The following is a 14,277-nucleotide window of genomic DNA, read 5'->3' as shown; positions in this document are numbered from 1 at the left end:
ACAAGGTACAGTTGGTGACCAGGCCTTGTCTGCAGGCCAGGGAGGAGAAAGAGATTGATTTCATAGCATGTAGCGTTTTCCCCTTCTCTGCACGCCAGTGTGTACAGCTCTGGAAGGCAAACCCTCCTCCATTCCACTTCCCGCCTCTCCCTCCAAGACAGGAGGGCATGCGTTGGCTGAGGGCGTCCTGCGGCTGCACTATGGGCCCCGTTCTAAATCAAGAGCCCTCCTGGCTGCAAACGTGCTGGGTAGGCTGCGTTATTAAGTCTGCCTCTGCAAGGCGTGCGCGCACTCTCTCACTCACTCGCGCTCTCGGTGCACTGGTGATTGTGTTCCTCAGCCGTCAAGACCCAGAGCTGGGCTCTGCACCGAGTCGATTTCTCCTGGCGAGTCCGCCTGGGAGACAGCCAGGCCCAACTCTCACCTGGTCAGTGCTCATCTTCTTGACTTCTTTGCTGGGGGGCTGGGTATTCTTTGGAACGCTTATCCCAGTACAAAAGCTGGTCTGTAAGGGCTCTGAAAAATGATATCTAAATTCAGCCCAGGGTGAGAAAGTCAGGAGATCACCGGGTAGAGGGAGGACCGCCAACCAGAAAAGGGGTGGGGCATCATAGGCAGAGGGACCCACACCCACCAAGGCCCAGGGCCCTGAGAGAGCGAGAACGTGGCTCACTGGGAACCCTGGGTGCTCCCGTAACTGGAGAGGACCGCCAAGCGGGCAGTCCATAGCGGAAATCAGGCACCAGGTCACAAAGGGCCTTGTGCCCACCAAGGAGCTCTGTCCCAAAGGCTATGGGAGGACTAGTCCGCTGCCCAGGACTAGGCCACAGCGCGGTGGGACCGGGTTCACAGGACACTGGGCTCTCTGGGGCAGCTGATGGAGGATGGCCAGACGGTGAGCAGAAGCACAAGAGGGTGGTGAGGGAGCTGTCCAGGCAACCAGCTTGACAAGGGCCAGGCCCAGGCACTGGGAGCGGGGAGGGGAAATGAGCGACCTTTAGGAAATAGGAGAAATAGCCTGGGGTGTGGAAAGTGAAAAAGAGGAACCTTCCAGAAAGGCAGGAGCAACAGGCCACATGCAGCCCAGAGGGCCAGCCAGAGAGTCCAAGGGACAGCCAGGCACGGCGACGAGGAGAGGGCTTGGAAAGAGGTGCTGCAGGGGAGCTGAGGGAGGGAGCAAGAGGGTGGCGGCGGCCCACAGAGACATGGGACAGATGTGAGTGTGTGTGCAACGCTGCCGGGAAGGGGGTTCGAGACAGAGGTAATTGTTACACGGAGCTTCCAGGGATGAGGGGCGGGACCAGAGCACAGGTGGAGGAAGGAGCCTCAGATGGGAGAAGGAAGTCCTACATGGCCTACCCCAGGTCTACGGGCACCTGCCCTGCTTAGTCCTCTGCAACAGAGCAGGTTCTGCAAGCCTGCAGGTCCTCCTTCCTCCTGCGTTCCTGGAGAACCGGGCAGACAGGAGCACTGAGCTGCATTTCATCCAGCACCCGCCCTTAGCTCTTCCTACCTCACTCTGCCCCAAGATCTCTGCTGCTCATCTCCCTGGAAACCCAGGGCCGCCATCCTCCTCTGAAATGTGCCTCTCCTACCCCAGGTCTGGGAACAGGGAAGGCAGGGAAGGAGCCATGCTTTCTTCCACTGTCCTGTTCCAGGCAGGTGTGAGGCACCTTTAACCCTCTCTAAGAAACCAGACCCCAAGGCTGCTGTGTGACAGTGGGGAGGAGACACAGCACCCCTGGTCCAGTGCCTACAACTCTTCTGGTCTCAGGGAAGGTCTCCTGCTTCATCCCACAGCCAGGGAAAGGGCATGGGTGACACGGTACCATCCCCGGGCTCAGCTGCGCTGCTGATGGACGCATGTGCAGCACAAGATCTGGCTGGTCAGCCCCTGGTGGAATGGTTTTCAAAATCTGGACCCAATGCACTTTCAGTGGTCCGAGCATCCCTCCTCAGGTCAGTCTGCTGTCATGAACCTGGGCCACTCTGCCTCCCAGCTGTCTGCCAGTGGCTAACGACCCTCAGGGCCTGCCGTCAGGTGACCTTGTGGCACCAGGCAATCACCCTTATTTGTCCTCAGTTGCCTTTCACATGATAAGGCAAGATGCTTTCTGACAGTAAAGAGCCACTCCCTCCTCCTTGGACTCCTGCCCTCCTCTGAGAAGCGTTGGTTCAACCCAGTGGCCATCTACGTTCCCAAGCTTGCCGCTGCCTGTAATCGTCCTGGGGCAGCTGCGGACACCTGTGCAAGGAGCTGTGCTCTCTGGGCTTCTGTTTCCCCGTGAGGATGAGTTGGGCCACTTGCGGCAAGGGAGAAGTGGAGCGTCATAAGTCTGAGGAGGGAGGGGAGAGTTCCAGGTGGCTACTGCTGAGAAGAGAAGAGAGAGTGAAAAGGGGAAGACTGGGGCCCACGGGCTGGTGGGACTCTGTTCCCCGTGAGCTCAGCACCAGCCGAGCTGCGAGGCCAGGGAAGTACATTCCACCAGAGTTAAGGTAGATGAACAGAAAGAAAATGAGTAAATAGCATTGAAGGTTTGGCATGAGACAGAGTGAAAAAGTGAGCCAGGGCACGTGGCTGGAATTGTGAACTGGGACCCCTTCTCTCCATAACAGAAACCGCCTCGCACTAACACAGACACAAAGGGGATTTAACAGCTAGTGACCGACGGACCGGGGCCTCAGCTGCCAGCACTGGGCCTGCAATCTCCTGTCGCATCACACGTTGTCCTGTGTTCCTCCAGGGGCAGAAGAGAAGAGGCTGGGTCACAAGAAGCCCTACTTACGTCACCCCAGGGCAATGGCCACATGTCCTCTTTCCTCTTATGAAATGAAAAAAGTCCTAAGGACAAACTCCAGCTGACCTGGAGTGAGTCATGTGATTACTCTGGTGGACAGGGGCGTGGGCTCACCCTTCTTAGCAGCCCACAGATTCATAAGTTTTCAACGGGGGAAGAAACGGTCCCATGATATTCCAACACAAGTGAGTTGTCACCAGAAGGTCGTACCAAAAAGAAACAACACCCACCCTCCTCCAGGCAGGAAACATGGAGACAGGAGGAGGCCAAGACATGGAAAGAAAGAAGGGAGTGAAGGGTGTGGGGCATGTTCCTGGTGGCGTTGGGTGACCATGGACCCCACATCCTCTTGAGATTGGCCCCCATCGGTTTTGTTGCTGAGGGCAATCTGGTCTCTTGTTGATGACATGATGGTGAAGTCCCCTCAAGAGCAAAGACAGTGGGATGTGCAGACCAAACCAGACTAGACTCTCAAGTGTAGGACTTACTGGCCGTGTGCCTAAGACAGCCTCCACTTCTCCAAGTCATTGATTCTTCCTCTGTAAAAGCAAACAGAAGTGCTTACATTGTGGGACAACCAGCATTAACTGGAATCATACATCAAAGTTTCCAGCAAAGTGTGTCAGTACAAGCACACAACAAAATGTTAACATCCCTCCCCACTCCTGGATTCAAATTGCCAAGCCCATGAATTTCTTCCATGTTCCATGACATTAAGACTTCCCAAAGGTGACGTAAAGCAGTGTTCTGCACCTAGTAAATTCTCAGCAAATAACGACGTTATGCTGAATGAATGAATGAATATCAAGTGAGGCCTCTTGTAGACTCACCCCATAGCAAAGTGACTGGTGATGGTGTGTGTGAATGAATATAAAATGAAGCCTGCTTTGGAGTCATCCCATCCTAAGAAAAGACATCTTACTCAAGAGTTCAAGTCAATGCTATTGTAAAAGACAAGTCATTCCATTAGATGTAGGTGTTTGGGGTTTTCCTGCGTGTGGGCAGGCTGGTCTCTGCAGACAATGGTATCTGCCTGAGTCAGGCAAGGCCTGGGTGTGAATCTCTCCTCCACTGGGCAGCAGTGTGGGGAAGTCTCCTGAGCTCTCTGAGCTCAAGCCGCCCATTGTTAAAATGGCGGTCAGTACACAAAGACGTCCTGTAAAGATTAACCCGAGGGGCCAGCAGTGATGTGGTGGTTAAGGCACTAGACTCCCATATGGCAGACTCTAGTTCAAGTCCTGGACCTGGTGACTTGCTTTCTCACTTTCTCCCTCTCTCCTTCTCGTGAGCACATGTGCCCTATAGCAAAATTTATAATAATAATAATAATAATAATAATAATAATACAATTAAATAATTATTTTTAAAAAGATTAAACTTGAACAAATATGTCCAGTACCTGATATAACGGATATTTGATTGAGGTCTATTGTTATTACAGAGTAGAATAGTTTTGCTTCTCTCATTATCTTTTTCCAGGATCTGACAAAATTCACCTTCACTTGGGGAGAAATAAAGGGTAATTTAGGTATTCTCTCCTGGAGGGGCTGTCTTCACTAGTTTTCTTTGCATCTATTTCTGTTCTAGCCTATCGTTTACCAACAACAGGGCTGTTTAAAATACAGAGACTTTATGAGTTTCTGAGCATCCTCCTCATTAGCCTTGTCTGCTTTTCTCTGGACTTTAATGATGCTAGGGCAGCCCCGAGCCAGCCAGCCTGCAGGTCTCTCCTACGGCAAACTGGGCCCAGCCTGGCACTCTCTGCCTCTCCTCCCTGGCTTGCTGGCCTGCCCAGTGAGTCACCTCCTACTCTGTCCCTGTTTGCTTTATTTTACCAACCTCAACAGGATGCTGTGGCAATTAGTGAATGAATAATTACAGAGCACAGTGGCGTCGACGGCTCCTGATAAAGCTCCATACTCTTCTCGTAGGTGCCCTCGAAAGGAAGTTCTTCATGGGTGTTCAGCTGTTGACTTGGCAACCTGGTGGCTCGTGAACTTGGCCTCTGGCCGGGGATGCCTCTGTCCTCCCAGGGACAGAATCGTGACCATCCCAAGGAGAAGCCCATCTCCCTAGGCCACAGCCATCCAGTGCCAGAAGTCCTGTCCTCTTTAGCAGGACTGAATGGAGACCGCACAGTCGCCAGCTCAGTTTCCCAGAACTCCCAGGTAAAGCCATAGTTCAGTCGGTTAATAAATTTTAATACCAGGATATTTAGCTTCTCTCAGAGCTACCGCACAAAACATCCTTCTCCAAAAAATTATGTCTCATTCTTCTAAAATTCAAATTTAACTGCATAGCCTTTTTTTTCTTTTTCTTTTTCTTTTTCTTTTTCTTTTTGTTTCTTTCTTTTTTCTTAAATCTGGCAACCTCAGGGGTTCACACTGTCATGTAAGCACCTTGTCAGGACCCTGACTAAGGGAATTAGCAGCCCTCGCCTCATCTAGTTTTCCTTTCAACGTCTGTGGCTCCAGCCTGCGTGTCTACGTGTTACAATAGAGAGAGAGTCTTTAACTCTAGGACTTTGTAAAATGGGAAAGTTTAAGAAGCACGGAACTTACACTCCATGTGTTTGGTTGAATTTACACCGTCCATGCTTTTGAGGTGAAAAAGTCAGTCAGTAGTGGCAATGGCACCTAGTCCAGTCCTAGAGGGCTCGGCCATCTGGTGCCTGCTCTTCCTCGGGGTCCCAGTTTGGATCTGCTTCTGTACGACCACTCCCACTAAGCGCAGGATCACCATCCTTAGCAAGTGCACATCAGATATCCACCCCCGGAGACAGAGGCCCAGGCATAGGCACGCCTCAATCAATTCTGAAATTTGAAATTGCCCTTCCTGCTATTGGCGGGCCTTATCTAATTAGCTGAAGGTCTTAATAGAATAAAAGCTGGCCCTTCCCTGAGAGAATTCTTCCTGTCTGACTGCCTTTAAAATAGAACATCCATTTTTTCTTGCCTTCAGACTCAAACGGGAACACAGGTTCTTCCTGGGTCTCAAGCCTGCCAGCATTCAGACTAGAACCAAAGCATTGACTCGTCTGCTTCTTAGGCCTCCGGACGTGGACTGGAACTCCACCATCAGCACTCCGGAGTCTCCAGCATATCAGCTCACCCTGTGGATCTTGGGACTTAGCCTCTGTGACCTCTGAAGCCAATTTTTTTTAACAATAAATCAATTTTTCTCCTTCTTTTCCTCTTTCTCCCTTTCTCTCTCTCTCTCTGTATACATGTGTGCATGTGTGTGTGAGGAGCCCTAACACGCATCCTAAGCAGCAGGACCTCAAAAAAGCTCATGGCATCATGTCATCATTTCCCACCCAAGACAGTATACGTTACACCAATGTTAGTCACTAATACCATCAGCGTGAACCTGGAAAATGTGGATAATAGTTCATCAATATTTAACTTCTAAAAATAAGTTAGATCGCACTAAGGGAACGCTATTTATCATTTTCTAGATTATTTATTCCTTACATATGCTTAGGTACAAATTCTGTCATATTTGAATTACCCGCGGTTTCATCAGGCTTCGCGATCCCCCACCAACCCTACCGCAGTGCTCAGTGGGTCCTCACGAACTGGAAATGAACCTCAGGTTGTGACATCATAAAGTGAAGGAACCGATGAGCCGACTCGGATCATCGGAGCTGAGGACAGTGAATGCTCACGTGACTGGCAGAGGGTCAGCGCTTTGTGTGGGCTGTCTTCACCACCATCCTGTGAATATCACTATTCCTGCACCGATAAGAAATGGATGATTAGCAAGGTTAACGCTGTTTGTGACAGTACTGAGGAAGATACTACGAGTAACAGCAGAGAGAAGATACGAGAGGGAAGTCTACAGTTCATATTGTAAGGGGAGGTTGGGCCCTAAGGGGCATTGTCAATAAGCTTCCACCGGTCTGGAAGAAAGTTTAAGTTCGTTCATTTTTTTTCAAGGAAAAAGATCTAGAGATTCTCTTAGAGATTTATAACCTTAGACTATGAAAGCCACGGCCAGCTAAGTGGTCAATGACTCACTGCCCGGCTCACGCAGCCACAGTGAGGACAGCCAGACTGGCCTATCTGAAAGGATTCCTATATTTTGTTAGTCTCATGCAGGGACCTTCGACTCACCGTGCAGTTCTGAAGATGGCTAATTCTTTTCACAACACAGAAAGCCAGACTTTTAAAAGATGTTCTGCAACTGGTTTTCCCAGGGCTTCTAGGTAGAGGAGCATTAGACCAAACCTCACTAACGGGCAGTTTGCTTTGGAACCATCACCATCATATGGACCAGGTTCGAATAACTCTTAACTAGACTTCACTACTAATTCTGTTCTTAATCAGGTTTATAACACACAAATGTGCTTCGTTTCTCTGTACAAGTCCATTTGTCTGTAAATTGTTATATTTCAAGTGCTTCAAGAGAGGTGGCATTTTATCATCAACAGAGACCATGGGATTGGAATCAGAAGTCCGGGGTTCAGCCCTAACTTAGCCATTTAACAGCTGTGTCACTGCAAGCAAGTTACTTACTCTCCAGGGCTCAGTTTCCCCATCTTCAAAATGGGGAACTTACCTTATGGTGCAGCCGTAAAGAATAAACGTGCAATTATGAAAAGGGCCTGATGACGTGTCTGGTATTAAAAAGGCCCTCAAAACCTTTTTTTCACTTAACATTTAGGAAATCTTATTGCTTACCACTTTCTAAAGTAAGTAATCGCTCTTACTTTATCTTTTCGAAAACGTTTCACTTTTCCACATCAGATTTAGAGGCAGACTAATGTGGAACAAGGACCAGGAAACTTTCTCAGTAAAGGGGCGAGTGCTAACTACTTCAGATCTGGGAGCCGTTGGGTCTCCATAATAATTACGTAATTATGCTGTCAGGGGGTAAATGCAACAGGGCTGACCCTCCAGGGACTGGCTGGAGCTGTGTTCCAATAAAACTTTATTAGCAAGAACAGGCATCAGGCTGGCCTTGGCCCTCCGCTGGTTTGCCAGCCTCTGTTAACAGGACAGGACTGCCGAGCTGAGTCATTCTGCCTGGGTTCAAGTTCTGACTCTGCGATCCAGCTGTGTGACATTGAGCAGGCTATGTGGCAGCTGCTACATAATCGTATCCCCAGTGGGGATAAATGATAATACTTCTCCATAGGGTGGTTATATTAAATGAGTTGTGTGTGTGTGTGTGTGTGTGTGTGTGTGTGTGTGTTTTGTTTGTTTGTTTGTTTGTTTAAGCTTAAAACTCTCACAGCACTGCCTGGATTAATATTACTATTATTTTAACCTAAAGCAAGTGGCAGCTCTTACAACAGCTCAGATTAGGTCTGAGTGACACAAACCCAAAATCACAGGGGCTGGGACCAGACCCTCACATCAGTTATGGCAGAGTGGCGGGGGAGCACCACCATTCGCAGGGATCCAGTTCTTTCTACCCTCGCTCTGCCAACCTCATGGTTTAGGTCCACTTCATGCTACTGGGGCTTGTGCTCCAGCCACTAGGCCCACAGACCACACTACGAGGGAGAGGGGAAGGCCTGCCCTGCTCCTAGAAACAGGTTTCCCAGGACTTACTCACGTGGCCACAGCTGCCCCAAGGGGCGCTGGGAAATGTAATCGCTGTTCTGGGTTTCCCCTGGGGTGGTTGTTCCTAGGAGGAGAATGGGGTACCGGAAACCCGCCATTTCTGTTACAGCCCTGATGGCCCACACCCTTAAGCAAGCATAGGGAGTGGTGATGGTCAGTAGGGAAGGGGGAGAAAGCGAGAAAGAAGCTTTAAATAAATGAAAATTTAAAAATAACACAATTCAGCAATAGGAGAAACAAAGCATACATGACAAAATGTATAGTTGTAAAACCAAAAGACAGTTTCGTGAGAGTTCATTATGTTGTTCTTTCTACGTTTGCAAATAAAATTGTAGGAAGTTTTCACAGGATTAACATTAAATAGCACACCGAGCAACTGGTATAGTCTTTCTAATTTAGCCTTTAATGCCATTTCGTGTTGAAATGGCTTTTGGTATGAGTGTAGCAGCTCAAGTATCTTTGATGTGGGCCAGCATGTGGCATGGAGGTTAAGGTGGCTTGATCCCGAGGTTTGAGTCTTAAGACCTGTAACTTGAAAATCACTTGGCGCACATGCACATGCATGCTCAAAATCCAAAAAGGAGAATGGAGGAGAGGGGTTTGTGGCGTGGCCATCCCTCCCGAAGGGTGATTTCTCACCTTCCCTTTTCTTCTTTTCTCTCCTTGATGAGCACATATGTTCTATAACAAAAAACTGCAAAATAAAGCAAAACGAAAAATATTTTTGATGTAGCTTTTTTTTGTTTTTTTTTTTTAGACTTTGGAACCATCACCATCATATGGACCAGGTTCGAATAACTCTTAACTAGACTTCACTACTAATTCTGTTCTTAATCAGGTTTATAACACACAAATGTGCTTCGTTTCTCTGTACAAGTCCATTTGTCTGTAAATTGTTATATTTCAAGTGCTTCAAGAGAGGTGGCATTTTATCATCAACAGAGACCATGGGATTGGAATCAGAAGTCCGGGGTTCAGCCCTAACTTAGCCATTTAACAGCTGTGTCACTGCAAGCAAGTTACTTACTCTCCAGGGCTCAGTTTCCCCATCTTCAAAATGGGGAACTTACCTTATGGTGCAGCCGTAAAGAATAAACGTGCAATTATGAAAAGGGCCTGATGACGTGTCTGGTATTAAAAAGGCCCTCAAAACCTTTTTTTCACTTAACATTTAGGAAATCTTATTGCTTACCACTTTCTAAAGTAAGTAATCGCTCTTACTTTATCTTTTCGAAAACGTTTCACTTTTCCACATCAGATTTAGAGGCAGACTAATGTGGAACAAGGACCAGGAAACTTTCTCAGTAAAGGGGCGAGTGCTAACTACTTCAGATCTGGGAGCCGTTGGGTCTCCATAATAATTACGTAATTATGCTGTCAGGGGGTAAATGCAACAGGGCTGACCCTCCAGGGACTGGCTGGAGCTGTGTTCCAATAAAACTTTATTAGCAAGAACAGGCATCAGGCTGGCCTTGGCCCTCCGCTGGTTTGCCAGCCTCTGTTAACAGGACAGGACTGCCGAGCTGAGTCATTCTGCCTGGGTTCAAGTTCTGACTCTGCGATCCAGCTGTGTGACATTGAGCAGGCTATGTGGCAGCTGCTACATAATCGTATCCCCAGTGGGGATAAATGATAATACTTCTCCATAGGGTGGTTATATTAAATGAGTTGTGTGCGTGTGTGTGTGTGTGTGTGTGTGTGTGTTGTTTGTTTGTTTGTTTGTTTAAGCTTAAAACTCTCACAGCACTGCCTGGATTAATATTACTATTATTTTAACCTAAAGCAAGTGGCAGCTCTTACAACAGCTCAGATTAGGTCTGAGTGACACAAACCCAAAATCACAGGGGCTGGGACCAGACCCTCACATCAGTTATGGCAGAGTGGCGGGGGAGCACCACCATTCGCAGGGATCCAGTTCTTTCTACCCTCGCTCTGCCAACCTCATGGTTTAGGTCCACTTCATGCTACTGGGGCTTGTGCTCCAGCCACTAGGCCCACAGACCACACTACGAGGGAGAGGGGAAGGCCTGCCCTGCTCCTAGAAACAGGCTTCCCAGGACTTACTCACGTGGCCACAGCTGCCCCAAGGGGCGCTGGGAAATGTAGTCGCTGTTCTGGGGTTCCCCTGGGGTGGTTGTTCCTAGGAGGAGAATCGGGTACCTCCCCAGGGTCAGCATGCTGCTGCCTCTCTCCTGGGAAATGGCTTCATCTATGCCCACAAACAGCATCCAGTTTTGTTCTGGTGCTGGTACTGTAGACTAGAAAGCTGGATCTCAGGTAGAGGGCCATGCCCTAAAGTCACTTCTGACATTTTGGGTTATTAAGGGGAGGGTTTTTATAGTCACTCCTTTATTACCTCAGGAGGAAAATACAAAAGAAAAGGCAAGTTTGGGGCAGTCCATCAATGGCTCACAGCACATGAGACAGGCTAATGCTTCAGCTCTTAATTTTGCCTTTAATGCCATTTCGTGTTGAAATGGCTTTTGGTATGAGTGTAGCAGCTCAAGTATCTTTGATGTGGGCCAGCATGTGGCATGGAGGTTAAGGTGGCTTGATCCCGAGGTTTGAGTCTTAAGACCTGTAACTTGAAAATCACTTGGCGCACATGCACATGCATGCTCAAAATCCAAAAAGGAGAATGGAGGAGAGGGGTTTGTGGCGTGGCCATCCCTCCCGAAGGGTGATTTCTCACCTTCCCTTTTCTTCTTTTCTCTCCTTGATGAGCACATATGTTCTATAACAAAAAACTGCAAAATAAAGCAAAACGAAAAATATTTTTGATGTAGCTTTTTTTTGTTTTTTTTTTAGAGTTGTTTTTTTTTTTGTTTGTTTCTTTGTTTTTGTTTTTTGCTATAGGGCACGTGCACTCGCCAGAAAGACAGAGAAAGTCAGAAAGACAGAAAGCAAGAAATCACCCCTCAGGGTGGATGGCCATGCCGCAATCCCTTCTCCTCCATTCTCCTCTCGGGATCTTAGGCACGCATGCACACGTGCCCGGCATGAGTTTAAGCCACCGGGTCCAGTACTCGAACCGCAGTGGACTACGTGGGAGTCCAGTGGCATACCCATTAGGCTAACTGCTGGTCCCTTGATGTAGCTTTTGATGTAAAGTTGTACTTCTCATCTTCCTATAAGTGAAAGAAAGAAAAAAAAAAACTACACACAGGATCAGTATTTTCTGTAAAGAAGTGTGACCTGAATTGGCACTGTAGGACTAAGAGAAGTCAGACTCTGAAGCTGCTGTCAGGAATGATCCACATGAGGTTACAGGACAAGGAGCTATGTCAATATGCTAGGAATTCCAGGAATTTGGGCACTCCTTTCCTTTATTTACTTTTACTGATAGTCTCATCAGTCTGTAGTCCTCCTTCCCCAGCCCTCCAGGGCCTGTGGATCTCGGCATCAGTTATGTTTTCAGGCCGACCCAGGAGTTTGAACCCATGGTACCATATGGCTTCCAGCCTCATGGGGCACTGGCATAACTGCCGCACCACAGTGACTGGGCCCTCAGTCTTCCTTTTTCTTTTTTTACATTTTTTTGTTATAGGGCACAGATGTTCACCAAACAGACAAAGAGAGAGAGACTGAGAAATCACACCCCGGGAGGATGGTCATGCACAATCCCTTCTCCTCCCATCTCCTCTCGGTATTTGGGGCATACACGCACGTGTGCCCAGTGTATTTTCCAAGCTGTCGTATCTGGGATTCAAACTGCATAGTCAGCCATGGAGGATCCATGCCTTCACCACCACAGCACTTGACTGACCCACACTCTTCTTTTTTTGATTGTCTTCCCTCCACTCCCAGCTCTTCCTTCCATCTGAATACCCTCACAGCGCTTTTGCTTTGGTAAGCCTCACAACTACATTTGCTCAGTCAGCTGAGCGGGGACTACTAGTAGGGCAAGCAACTTTTTTCAATTTAATGTGAATCTGTGAGATTGGAGAACACAGATATGAGCCGGGATAGGCTAAGTTATGATGCAAACATGAGTTAACCTCAAAATCTCAGTGACTGGCCAACCCCATAGCCCAGCAGATAAGGGAGCTGCATTCCTTATGGCTGACCGTAGTTCGAATCCCAGCCCCAGAGGCTTGAAAACATGTTGGGTGCATGTTTGTGCATGCTCCAAATCCTGACAGGATGGAGAAATGGAAGAGAAGGGAGTGTGGTGTGAACACTCTCCATTGCCGGGAGCTTTCTTCTCTCCCTCTCTCTCTCTCTCTCTCTAGCTCTGTCTCTTTCTGGTGAGTGCACATTCTCTCTTGGAATTCCAAAGCAAACCTCAGTGGCTTTAGAAGTTAGTTAAGGCTACCCTTGGTCAGCAAGCAGAGGCAGGAGAAGAGAAGCCAGACCAGGTGAGCTTGTCCGACTGTCAGAGCCTTCACCTTCGGGAATCGCGCCATCTGGAACTGGCCTCAGCAGGACAATGGAGGCAGTGACTGGGACAGATAGTGTAATGGTTATGTCACTGAACGCTCACGTAGTTCACTACAGTTCAAGTTCTGGACTCCGTGGCTTAAACGCACACCAGGCACCGTGTGCGTGTGTGCCCAAGATCCCAAGAGAAGAACAGAGAAGGGATTGTGGCATGGCCACCCCCCTGGAGGGTGGTGATTTCTCACTTTCTGTCTCTCTGCCTGTCTCTCTGGTGAATGTACATGCCCTATAGCAAAATCTCTCAAAAAGAGAGAGAGAGAGAGGAAGAGAGAGAGAGAGAGACAGGCTGTGCCTTCCCACCCATCACTTCTCACATTCCTGTGGACGGACAGGTCATATGATCATACCTAACTGTATGGGGCACAGAAGGGCCTCCTGCGTGTTAACGAAGGAAAAGACCGAGTTTCGATGGGCACTCTGTCCACTTCACTATCCTTACCTGCTTCCGACCTGTCATGGTCACTGGTCCATGCACAAACTGCTTACTGAGCACCTGCTGTACGCAGGCACTGCTACAGGGACTGACAGCAGTTCAGAGATCTAACTAGCTGGCTGCATGCCACAACGGTGCTCTGCTGCCCTGAGTAATGAGCTCAGCTTTTCTCTTGCTTGTTAGACTTTAAAATATAAACTCAAAGAACAGAGGTAAAAACTCATTTGCTGATACATAGAGGGTACACATTCAGGAGATGTTACATAATGGAAATAATTACATTTTAAAAAATTAATCTTGAGGATAATTGTTAGGGACATAGCGATCTTCTCCTGTCTGTGCCACGTACCGTGCAACCTCCCTACGCCTGTCATATTCTTCGTAAGATGAGCCAAGGTTTTTGAGGATTAAATGAGATGACGCGGGTGAGGTGTGTGGACCTGGTGCATAGTGAGTGTTCCGTACATGCAGAACCCAGGAGTAACTCCCAGCTAGAGTTCAGTTATTTAACATAGCACAGAAATAGAATTTAAGTTGTTAGGACGCTTTCTTCCTGCCTGCTCCCCCACTGTCCGTGGGGCAGGGTGTCGGAGCCCAGGCAGGACGAAGGTGGGGAAAGCGGCAGGTTGGTTACCTACGGAGGACGTCCATCTGAGAAGTAAACACGGAGGAGAAATGGAAGCCGGATTTCTCACTGTCCAAGAAAGAAGTTACAAGCATATAAAAGAGAAAACTAGAATGAACGCTGTGTGGTAAATGGGAGTGTTGATATGAGCTCATGGTTTTAATACACAGCGATAAGGAAAGGATGAACTATCCATGTAAGTCTGATGCCTGTGTGAGTTTGCGTGTGCAGTCACAGAGCTAGAGCCACAGCCCCGTGCATACGTGTGAGGACGGCCTGACTGACAGACAGAGATGCCCAGCTCCGCCTGAGACAGCCATTCCCCCACCGCACACACCTGGACTCCACAGCTTGTTTCTATCATTCCCTACCAAAAACATTCCGGGATTCTTTTATTTTTTAAAGAATTAT

At 48.3% G+C, this 14,277-nt stretch overlaps 1 long non-coding RNA gene across 1 annotated transcript; it reads right to left on the bottom strand.

The window, feature by feature from the left end:
• Positions 1-430: 430 nt before the first annotated feature.
• LOC102497302 (uncharacterized) lies at positions 431-7,397 on the bottom strand. Its single transcript, XR_003550589.1, has 3 exons — positions 6,309-7,397; positions 3,287-3,337; positions 431-516 (listed from the first exon to the last, which is right to left on the bottom strand). It is a non-coding gene; the product is annotated as an uncharacterized LOC102497302 (long non-coding RNA).
• Positions 7,398-14,277: the final 6,880 nt, after the last annotated feature.

This window comes from Tupaia chinensis, unplaced genomic scaffold, assembly GCF_000334495.1.
Source record: "Tupaia chinensis unplaced genomic scaffold, TupChi_1.0 Scaffold000468_1, whole genome shotgun sequence".
In the NCBI taxonomy this organism is placed as follows: Eukaryota; Metazoa; Chordata; class Mammalia; order Scandentia; family Tupaiidae; genus Tupaia; species Tupaia belangeri.
Note: the sequence above shows the minus strand (reverse complement) of the source record. Positions and strands in the feature narration are given on the sequence as shown.